This window comes from Agelaius phoeniceus, chromosome 1, assembly GCF_051311805.1.
Source record: "Agelaius phoeniceus isolate bAgePho1 chromosome 1, bAgePho1.hap1, whole genome shotgun sequence".
NCBI classification, from domain to species: domain Eukaryota; kingdom Metazoa; phylum Chordata; class Aves; order Passeriformes; family Icteridae; genus Agelaius; species Agelaius phoeniceus.
The window spans coordinates 74,579,031-74,591,213 of NC_135265.1; the positions used below are offsets into that span (position 1 = coordinate 74,579,031).

A 12,183-nucleotide genomic window follows, 5' to 3' on the forward strand; every position below is an offset into this window, starting at 1 on the left:
AAAAACAGTAGACTACTGCAATTTTAATCTGGTCACATCCAGTCCATATTTTTACATTTTTAACTGTCTCAAAATCCCAGCTTCTGGGATCCTAAATTCAAAACCACCTCCACTTTTAATAAGAAGAGAGTCTTTTAAAGCATAAGAAAAATGATACTGACTTTCATATAGCTGTTTTAATTTTTTATTATTCTTCTTCCAAAACAGAAAAAAAAAAACAACAAAAGCATTTGCATTCATATCCTTTTATTACAATATAGGTGTAATAAGTGTCACCCAAGATGACAGGGAAATTTAAAAAGGGGGTCAACTTCTGAGCAAGCCCAACCCTATATTTGGGAGTCTTTTAAGACTGGTTTAGCCTTAGAGATCTCTGACTGAAAACACTTGCTGGTTAACAAGTTATCCAAGTGAGTTCATTTTAAAATGTAGAGACCTGGTATCATAAAACTTTCATTAGAAACATGATTAGTGTGTGTGGAAAGAAGTGTTACCTTGAATAATGCAATTAGGCTCACCCGTTAGGTGTTTTTATTGGTCATAGAACCAACCACTAGTAAATGAGAATTCTATTTAGCATTACAACAGCTCACTTTACCATGCTTCATACACACGAGCTACACACAGTAGAACACATGGAAATTCAACATGGAGTCAGGGAGGAACAGCCCGAGGACAATGTTTAAATTTAGAAGCAGTTGAAGGAAGAAACACTTAACCTGACTTTTTGTTATCCTGCATATGTTCTTAACAAAGTATTCTTATTCAATCAGCTGATATTAAGGACCATTTTATACTGAATCTGCATGGAGCAATTATGACTCAGTGAATGATTATGCAAATCACACATTGGTATTCCCAATATGTATTATACAGCACAAATCCTAGGCTCCTTCCTGTTAAGAAAGAACTACTGAGAAAATTCATCAGTCAAGTATCAACTGTTTCAAACATTACAAGTTTTCTACATCTGAAGTATAATTAAACTGCCTTGTACTTGCATTTTAAAAGTATTTTCATAATACTTTTATGGTTATTTACAAGGTTGATAGTTCTTTACTTAGCATATACTGTGCTTATGTATGAAAACTGTTTTAACAGAGCTGTGCAGATAATGATAATGACAATACGCAGCTGGACTAGAAGCAGATATAATACTTTAATCCTTCGTTGTGACACTTGAGGAGTGAAAAAAACCCATGGTTTTGGTTTGGTGACTGCTTGGCTGTCAGAGTAGGATTATACAACCCACACTCCCTGTGCCCAAGGATTTGCAATTCTGAAAAAAAGCTAAGGTCAGAATATGACTGAAGCAGAAGATGCTGAGAGAATTATAATTTCTTTTTTCTCCCTTGGGAGCAGTACAGCAACTAAATTGTAGCTTTTCTGCTGCACCATGGCTTCCAGCTCCTCCTGTTTGCTACTCATGCTGGGTGCATTGGTACAGGTGGTACAGCTGGGCTGCTGATTTTGCCCCCAGTGCAAGTTGTCCCCAGGCTCATCTCTATTGAGCCTGCTCTTATACCCTTCAGAACTAATTTACAGCCCTCTCAATCAGCCTGCCAACTCATGGACTGGAGCTCTTTACCCTTTTTAGACAAGTGAACCCTATCTGCCTCAAACATGCCCAGTGAAGAAGAAAGAAACAAGGAAAACCAAAAATGTATGAACACCTAAAAAGTTTTAAACCAAGTTATGGTGCTTGTGATTAATACAGAAAATTACAGACAGTTCTCTCAAAAATTTTTCTGATGAAGAAGTGCTAAATACTTAACCCATTTTCTTACAGGTATCTAAACTCAAAGAAACTATCCCTACATAAGCATAATTTTCATCAGCAAAGGCTGTTTCTTTAAATAAAAGGTGCATATAAGGACTTTTAGCTAAAAACTGATACAAAGTCTATTTATATGCAGGATGTTCAAGTGAAATGAGAGATTATTAACACTCTAGCACAATTTAAACATATTTAAGCATAACATAATTTTTTCTAAATAAAAAACACCTTTAGAAAAGTTTTATATGGCTACTAAGAAGCCCTGTAAAGTACAAATATAACTTTGATTATTCTAATAACATTATAGCTATCTAATTAGGTCTGAAATGAACCTGATTTTGTGGCAAAGATTTTTTGTTCTTTGTGTTTATTCCTTTTTTTCTCATATGTTGATCTAATTTGAATAGTTTTCTTAGATTAGCTAAGATATTACTACATGAGTATTCATTAATCTCTAATTAGCATTTTTAAATCCTTATATTTTGATTTAGACATGCACGAAGTCTAATCTCTGTAACTGCAATTAGAATCGCTAACTTAATAAATTTTGAACTAATGAGTGTATTGTTCTAAAATTGTTTATCATCATATATTTCACAGAAAAATGAGATTATAAAAAGTTTATGGCAATACACTCTTGGAAGACTTTTTTTAGCAGCAAGGTGATCTTGGTCAGTTTTGGAGTTTTTAATTTTTTGGTTTTTCTTCTAATTTGACATAAAACCAACAGTAGCCCCAGTTTATCCAACTATCTCAATATTATAAAGAGTGATAGATATTTATCAGCTATAGAGGTCATTCTGCTATGAAGTTGTGGCTGTGACATTTCTGCTTGTTAGAAAGAACCAAAGAGTCTTTTTCCCTTCTGTTAACTAATAATAATTTTTAAGATGATGAGGAGTTTGTACACTATTGTAAATCTCACTGTATAGATTGGTAGATTTCTGCTCACTTCCTGGTTTTAAGACAATAAAATTCAGGCCAAATAACAGCAAATTTCTCTATAAAAGTTCTTTTAGATAGAGAAAATCACCAGGCCAAAAATGGTGCAAATGTGTATTTAACATTCAGCTAAGATAATATAAAAGTGTTGAATTTAGAGAGAGTTAAGTCAGAGCCAGATCTGATATCCACATTTCCTAAAAACAGGTCTGATCAGTCTGTTCTCCTCCATCATACCATGGCTGCTATCTACATTTTAGACTTTAGCTGAGAACAGAAAAATTAAAGTTAACTTTTGCCAACTTATTGGCCAGGAAAGCTCCAGACACAGGAATAAGTTTAAGGTGCCTGGGTGCTCTGGTGTGCAACTTGTCTTTTGAGCAGTGCAAGGATGCACCAAGGAGGTCATGCCCGCAGCTTGAATAGCTGTGCCAGTGGGCCTTCACCATTTGGATAATATCTTTGTCACTTGGAAGAGTCCAGCTTGTCAACTGGTTGTTTGTGTAGCATGATGATGGTAATAAGGATGAGCCGGTCATTCAACTGTTAGATTTAGCACTTGGGCAGTCCTATATTTCAGTATTAGCACAGTCATCAAGTGGACACAGGCTGAGTGTTCTTAAACCCTGAGAACTGAGCTTTGTCACAATTGCTACATTTTACTTTTTCTTGACCTGCCCGCAACATTTTTTCACTTGGTTTAGCTGTGACTTTTTTTTAAAATTAATTATGTTGGAACCCAGGAAATTCCTCTGGCTGTCCTGGAGGACTTGAGACCCTGCCGGGGGCTCAGAGACCTTGGCACAGAGCCCAGGACACCTGTGACTTTGATTTAGCCCTTGGAAAAAATTACCAACCTTATATGAGGATCTGTAAGCCATGGAAGTTTAAGTAGAATGATAGTGAATTTATCACAGGGTGAAAAATGTAGAATTTTGGGGTTTTTAGAATGGGGGTTCAGGAGGCAAGATGAATGAATCTGGGTGTGTCCAGTCCTTCTTCTGTCTTCTTCCTAGCCTCCATCTTCTGCTGGATTGGTGGCACTTTTCGATTGGTTTAAGGTAGAAACTCACTGTCTAACATAGGTATTGGGAAGTTATTGTAAATAATGTACACATAGTTTTTAGTATAAAAAAGATAACACCACCCTGAGGGCGGTCAGTGTGCCTCAACCCAACCTGCTGGACAGACCTAAGGTGGGTCGAAAAAAGAGTGCTATAGATAAGAAATAATGAACAACCTTGAGAATGAGAACAGAAGAATTCTGACTCCTTCTTCGACTGCGGGGCTGGGAAAAAGACACTTGTATGTATCTCAGAGTAACTCTGACCAGGTAGAGATTCTGAGAAACCAAGTGTTTGTTGCTGGGTTTTTTTGCTTTTTTTGTCTTTACATTGTGCAATCACAACTTTATATGCAAAGTAGTCACAAATATCTATTCTCTACAAATATGTCATCATACAACTAATGTAACAAGGTACATAAAGCAAAGAATACTGACAGGAAAGCAGAGGCCTTGATTTGTAATTGCCTCCACAAATGCAATCTCAAGTTTGCATGCAATCTCATCCTCTCAAGCCTATCTTATCAAGCAGATCCTGTAGTATGCAAAGTGTCTTCGGACATCACATTTGCTGGGTTTCCCATATGTCTGTGAAGCATGGGGGAGTTTTGAAAGTGTTCAATAGACCAATTCTTCAGAGAAGAGTGAGTGAAGGGAAAAGTTGGGGAGTTTAATTAATATTTTAGGGTGAAAACCAGTTCTTTTCTCATTCAATGTTTTCTGTAATAATAAAAAAAAGAGACAACTAGAAGTATCTTAATTGAAAATGTTTCCATTAATATTTCAGCTAAGCTTCACAGCAAGACATACCTCTTCACAAGTACATGAAGAGGCTGTTAAAAATGCTTGCAATGTAATGGTTTTGCTGATAATAGTAAAATGTGCATCTGAGCTCAACAGGATTGATTCAAGTACAAGGCATGTTGCTGAAGGTGTGTGAAAGTCAAACTAGTCAAAAACATGTAAATTAATACTTCAATCAGCTTAGCATAAATTTCATCCAAAATCTTGTTAGAAATTTGTGAACCCAGCCTCCCTCCATCTGCAGTGAACTTGCAGAATTTAGCTAACAAAAGCTCCTTTATTCTCTGTGTGAGTCCTGCATATTTTGTAGGATTTCATTCCATTCTTCAAAAGCTTTGAAAATCCACAATAACCTATATATACACTATACTGAAATAATATAAACACTGTCTGAAGTGTTTGAGAATCTCTAACTGAGAATCCTCACAGCACTGAGAATCCTTATAGCATCTTCCAAAATTTTGACACAAAGCTCAACTTGGATGTGTCTGATTAAAACTACTTATATTAAACATTTTATCAAAAGCCCTTATATTTTCCTTGTTTTTAGCCTCAGATGTGTAGGAGGTGTGGACTCCTTGAATAAGGGAGGCTGAAGAATGTATTTTTAATAGAAAATGCTTGTATTGTCTTTGAAAGACACAATGGTAGCAGATCCTGTATTTTCTCCTAAGTGTACTATGAAAGTGTAGATAGTCATCACAACTGCTGTTAAAATTCAAATTTCTTACCCAGTTCCAACACAGGACTCACAACAGTATCTTGGTGCCTCAGATAGATTTACCCATTATGTGCATGTACACAATATAGATGACACAAAGATTATCGGTATCATCTTTAGTTAAATAAAAGAAATAAAAGCACAGGTGCCAAGAGCAAGATCAGCAAAAGGACTATCATGTTGCCAGTCTGTTGCTAGATTGGATATTATGCAATATTTTCTAGGAATTGCTTTTTTTAGTTCTCCTTTTTGGAAAAGTATTTTTGTGGTTATAACTGTCAGATATGGGAGGTCTGGCTCTTCAGTTACTGTTTTCCCAACTTGCACACACTGACGTGACTCCAATACTCCAGCAATGTGTTGTGTGAAGGAGCAAGCACTTTTAGACTGGCTTATAAATTTCCAAAAGTAGGAAGCAACCCTCTAACCTCTGTGGCCAACCAAATAAGCTTCATGAAGGTGAATTTTGTACTTCTATGTTTATGTATGATAATGCTGCATCTTATACAAAAGAAAGGAAAACCAGGATGGCTGTAGAAGCACCCTCCCTCCACTCCAACCTTTCTTCATCTCCCATCATAAGCAAAGGCATGAAAAGGTATTAGTTGTCCCTATAAGAATGTAACCTTGAACATTAAACATTTAAAGACTAACAAAGAATATACAACCATCATCCGTGGATTTTGGCAGAAAGTAGGACAAATAAGAAAGTGCAATTCCAGTTATGACCCAGCAGTTATAGCATCTAAGAAAGAAGAGAGAAGTCACTCAAATATCATCTCTCAAAGCTCAGAACACAAGACTAAATCAACATTTCTACTTGAATCATAGACTAATTCATTGTGGGAAGACACCTTGGGCTGAAATTAGAGAAAACTGAGAAGCTATATTTACATTCCAGCAGAAGTTATAACTCGATCCCGTAATCCCATATATAGGATGAAAGCCCCCTGAAATGTCTTCATTTTTAAATTTATTTCTCACAATGTTTTGCTATCACAGACTCAGCAAACATAAGTTATTTTGAGATTTAAAATGTCCTCTCACATTTCCATATTACCTTTCCCCAAGGCAGTGATGGATGCCATAGGACTGTGTCAGTGTGAATTTAGCTGCAATATGTGGATGATTATACTTTCATTCCATTTGACTTTTGGGCTAGATAACTAGGCCTAAAGCTATGTAAGCATTTAAGTCCCTTCCAGAAATCAGTTAGTTTGCTGATTTACCACCTGAGCAGTACTTATAATACAAGTATTGACATGGATTCACACATAAGTTGTTTAGGAAAACATTTGGTGCTCAAGTTGACTGCATATATTCCAGGAGATACCAGTTGGCTTTGCAGTATGTCAGTGTATAGCACCCCGGGAAACAGAAATATGATGAAAAGAGTAGTGTGTGTAAACCTCAACAGACAGTTCTAACAAAAGCCATAGCTATTATTAGAAACAAAGCTAGGAATGCTGCAGAGCCTTATGATCAATGAAACATTATCAGCTCCTGTTATTTGTCATAACATGACCTAATGCAGTGTAAGATCAATACTGTAGGCACTGAATCCCCGGGGAAAGATTTCAGCACAAAACATAGTGATTTCTCTGTGGAGGTAACCAACCACATGAAGAATCTGTTATTAAATCAAAAACCTTCTTCATCATGGACAGAAGATGAAATGTAGAACTTTGTGCTATTCAGTTCTACTTTATTTGGCAAAAAAATGGCAAGTTTACTCTTAACTACAGGAACAGTATAGGTTTACTTCCATGAGCGAGGATTTTTGAGTCAGCAAACAATGATTAGAGAAATTTTTGGAGAGACTGATTTCTCAGAGTAGCTTTTATAGTGCAGTCAAAGAGTGCAAGTCACAAGGTTCCACCTGATTATTTGAGAGATAGATTTAGAAACTTTAGATGACAACAGACATTCAGTAAGAATGAGGGAAGATTTTTGCATACATGTACCATGAACAACCTTCATCAGTGAGAAATGTAAACACCAAACCTAAAGCTGAATGGCCATTATGGTCTTTAATATTTTGAGCCAATGCTACTGGTAATTTTGAGTTCAGCCCTGCACTAGTTCACCATTTACAAAATTGAAAGGTGAGTAAAAGGTTGCGTTTACACACTTACCTGTTCACTAACAATTGAACACAAAGCCTGGCTTAATTTCCAAGTTATGTAACACTGTTTAACAGACTGTTTTAGCTACAAGGCATGTTTTGCTATATTAATACTCTGATATTCAAAACCTTCCTGATTCTAGTTCATGAACCAAGGCATCCATCTCATCTTTGTGATTTGCATCTAAAACTTCTACTTATGTTTTTCCCAAACAGTACCTCACTTTAGCAACTGCTATACAAGATTTAATTGCTAATTTTATAATTATTTATTTACAACAAACAAAGTGATTGACAAATCACACAAATCCTCAATATATTAATTTTTGCAAGAGCTTTAACATGCAATGTGCCCTTGAATACATTTTTGTGGTGTGGAACTTGAGAACTGAAAATACAACAAAAGTGTGTTTGGAAGGAATGAATCCACAGTTTTTAAAGCTTTGAAAAGTGAGGTTCAAGTAGTGACTATTGGACAAACTGTTGTGTTCGATAGAATTTGGATTCACCTAGAGTTAAATAAAAATTGGTGAAACTAAGTTGCTGAAGAACAGCAAAGAGAAAATAATCTTGCAGAGAATAAGAATGTGAAAAAAGAATGACTGAAGTTTGTTCCTACTAAAAATGGTAGATTGGTTTGTAAAGAAAACATAATATGAAGTTAAAATGCTGATTAAAAAAAAAAAGATGAGCCTGTAAAAGAACAATAACCTCATCAAAATAGTTATCTCCCACAGAGTTTAAACCTCCAATACACCTAATACTCTACTGTTTCCAGTGAAAGTATGCTGTCTTACATATAGAATCAAGAGTGGAGTAGGCAAGCCAGGGGGGAAACATCAGTTGAGGCTACTGATAACCTAGAGAACTACTCATCCACCTCTGCCGACCCCTTGAGCTGTCCAGAGGAATTGAGCATATTTTTGCAACATCAGGAATTTACTCACAGAAGTAGATTTTTTAAAAAGGTGCATTATTTTATTATGTTTATTATCTGGCAACCTAGTAAAAATTAGTCAATGCTTTCATCAATTAAAAAATTATTGAATATATGTGGATGTGGCAGGAAGTTTGCTCTAGGGGTTAAGAAATTCCTTTATTTTCCAATATATACTCTATAAATGCATTTTTTTTAGTTCCTGAAACAAAGCTACCTTAGGGATGCATCTGTTAGATTTAGAGACAGGCTGTTATATGCAGGTTTAACCACAGAGCTGCCGGATCCACCCTGCTGTGGCTCCTGCTTGTAAGGGCTTTTGCATATTGGTTCTATGATTGCCAGTTGAACAAAGTTAGCTTAAAACCAGCAAGGTCTAGGTGCTTGTAAATATAGACAAAGTCACCCAATTAAACACTGCCTTTAGCCTCTATAAGACCAGCTGGGGTATGTAAAGTTGCACAAATCTTTTTCCAGATCTAGATCCAAGCTATTTGTTCAGAGACATGGAGTCCTATAGTAGAGATTAATCCTTAGATTCCTGTTCAAAACCATGTATTTCTAAACACACTGATAGAATAGCAGATTCAGCTAGTAGGGGATTTGTTTAAATAAAGTAAGATTGAGTATAAAGTAAGATTGAGTATTTGCACAACTGTCTTATAGTCACAAACATGAGCAAATTTAGCTTTTCATGCAAGTGTAAAACTAAAAGCACAAACCCATGAAACTTGTTTGCATTCTCTTAGTAGCACAATAGCAGTTAGAAGTTTAACACCAATTACTTCAGATTTTTTCCTCAACTTCAAACAGGCTTCATACTGAGAAAGATGGATATTTTTTTTGTCAGCCTTGAAACCACTCAAACAGGAAAAAAGCATTCACAGCCTAGCACAACACCAGCCCAAACAAATTCAGTATTAAAACAGAGAATACAAAACAGAAGCCACTGTCTTTTATACTTACTTGAGCAGCGCTACCTCAAGGAAGTCTTTATGGTTCACTCCTGAAGTTTCTCATTCCTTCTTCAGGATCTCAGCCACCACTCACTTGCATCATAAATGCCAGATCCGTTTTGACAGATTCAAATCCCAGGGGAAACCTGCAATACACCTTGCCCACATAGTCTTAGCAGGAAACCTGTCATGGAAGTCAGGTCTTCCTCCCACACTATATTTCAAAGAGAAAACACAGTTTTTTCTACAAGAAGGAAATAAACAGATTTTTAAAAAGCAATAATAAACATCTTATTTGAATTTTCATATGCGACAAACAGAAACTTGATTCACCTCTTTTTTTAACGTACAGTGTGCCAACCTACTCGTTCCTTTTTAAGTAACTGGAGACATCTGGGTTACCATTTGCTAATTGAAAATAATCAACCAATTTATACTTTGTCAATAGATCTGCTTTTATATGCTAAGAGGCTTGGCTTATTGAATGCATTTTGGTTGCATTGTATAGAAAAATGCAAGGCAGTTCTCTTACTAGGAAGGCATTGGATTTTTTTTTAAAGTCTTTTATATTTTCTGTCTTTTCTATGTAGTGGTAACATTTCCTGATCTTTTCTATTGAGTACTTTCTTGAATATTGCAGCATTATCTACTGTGTCTGTCTTAGATAATAGTACTCTACTATAAAATAGAAGATTAATAAAATACTGGGCTGAATTTTTTCCAGCCCAAACTCTTGAATAAATGATTTCAAGAAAATCATTTATTCTTACCATATAGGCTGCAGCAGGAACCAAATATGCCTTTATTCTGAACTGAAAAATGATATGATATCCGAAAGTTCATTAAACATATATGATAACACCCGTTAAAACAACAAAAAAAAGTAGAAACAAAGAAATTACTCTATATTCCTTATGTTTATTGACTCAGAGGGACTGTGAATCAAAATCAGGACAATGTTTTGTCGATTTCTGGGGGCATGGTATATTTAACAACAATTAACTGAGGGCAGGGAGAGAAATGGAGAATAGGAACTTAAACACTACAGACTAGTTTACCAACATATTTATTGGATGGTTTGGATGATCTATAGTGAATTCTACTTCTTGAAGAGCTACTTCGGTTCTTATTTTTCTACTATCACTGAAATTTCTTAAAAGCTCTGGATAAGCAGCTATCTAATGGCAGCTCAAATAGACCAAGTTCTGCCTTTTGCCTTTTGAAAATTAAGTCCTTTCAAGAGGATAACTTCACAATATTTAAAATCTGTGCTAAATTATGCAAATCTACCAGGCTTATCACTATTATAAATTGTATAAAACACTGTGGATTCAAAGTACACTTCTGTGAACACAGCTTTATAGTACAGTGGCAACTTGAGGCAACATAGCTGACTGTTTAATTTTTTACTTGAAGCTGAATACATAGTAGAAGTTCCTTTCCTGACTAAATCTATGGCTGAAGCAGAATTTATGTAAAATTCCCAAATGCCTTGCAACCAGCAGTAAAAAAAGATAACTTCTTTTTTTGATCCTGCCAGTACCACCTAGAGACACAGATCTTCCACAAACAGATCTATTCATACTTCCTAGGGACCAACCAGATCAAAAGTGAGTGGGCAAGTACTGGATGTACACATAGTTAGTCTTTAGGAAATGTTTAAGGATTGAAACAGGAAAGTAGGAGATCAGAGTTGGAGGCTAGGGAGCAGAAATATACACTATGTATCAGTAAGCATTAAGAATGATGGATAGCTGAGCCCTTCTGAATTCAGGAGCTACCTCCACAGATTGTAGTATTCACTGCTGCTGAGGATATAATTCATTACATTAAGTTGGCAAGCCTGTATGCATGATAAAAGGACAGAAATAAAGGTTTACTGTGTTAAACAAACTGCTCCTTCTAGAATGAGCAGTAGTTGCACTAAGTTTGTATATGCAGCATTTTTTATTTTGTTTACGCCTTTATATTAGCATAATACTGTAGAAGAGGTGGCAGCTGACTTGGAGTTCCTTTATCTGCAACTCTGCTGTTTAAATATAAAGTTATTCATTTCCTGCAGAGGTTTGGTGCTTTTTGGTTTGTTTGGGTTTTTTTTTTAAGTAAACTAGTTAATAATAATCTCTGGTAATTAATTTTGGAAACGTGATTAAAGTCAAAAGAAAAAAGGATGAGGAAAATAATCTTTGACCTACATTACAACCAGCCACTCATGTGAGTGTATGGTTCACTCATAGGTCACTGTATGAACGATCAAAGGCAGTTCTGAAGTTTATCTTGCACAAAGGTGAGAAAGAAAAAGTGATGGGAGTGCAATTAAACTAAAAGCTTTTAAATAGAAATAAGATCCATAATAAAATAATGATGTTTTCATTCTTATTACTCCCTTATAACATGTGTAAGCTGAATTAACTATCATGCAGCATATCTTGGAGCAAGAATGCAAGTTCTAATTATTAAAAGCAATTTCACTGGGTGTGATGACAGAAACAGATTTTTCTCTGCAGTGTCAGATATGTATGTGTGATCATATGCCACAAAATGGGAAATCTGATTGCTTTGCTGACATACTGCAGGGTGAATTACTGTTAGTTTGTTGTAAGTCACATAGGAAAGTGGAATGTAGAACCTTTCAATTTTTAGATCATCTTATTAAGGAACAGATTTGTCTTTTCCCTAAGAAAATATACTGCCTGGTCTAAAACTCAATGCACCTAAACATTTAATATCATTGAGGCTGTTTATAAATATTTTTGGCTTAATCAATATTTTATTAGTAAGAATTAGTTGCATTGCAAAATGTCAGGCAGTATTAATATTGAAGTGGGCAAAGATTTTTTGCCAAGAAGTCCAAAACC

At 35.5% G+C, this 12,183-nt stretch overlaps 1 long non-coding RNA gene across 1 annotated transcript in view; it reads right to left on the reverse strand.

The window, feature by feature from the left end:
* LOC143694603 (uncharacterized) overlaps nucleotides 1–9,624 on the reverse strand; it is a 218,144-nt gene extending 208,520 nt beyond the window's left edge. Inside the window, exon 1 of the long non-coding RNA XR_013183171.1 lies at nucleotides 9,336–9,624. This is a non-coding gene — a long non-coding RNA (uncharacterized LOC143694603). The remainder of the gene's footprint in view (nucleotides 1–9,335) is intronic.
* Nucleotides 9,625–12,183: the final 2,559 nt, after the last annotated feature.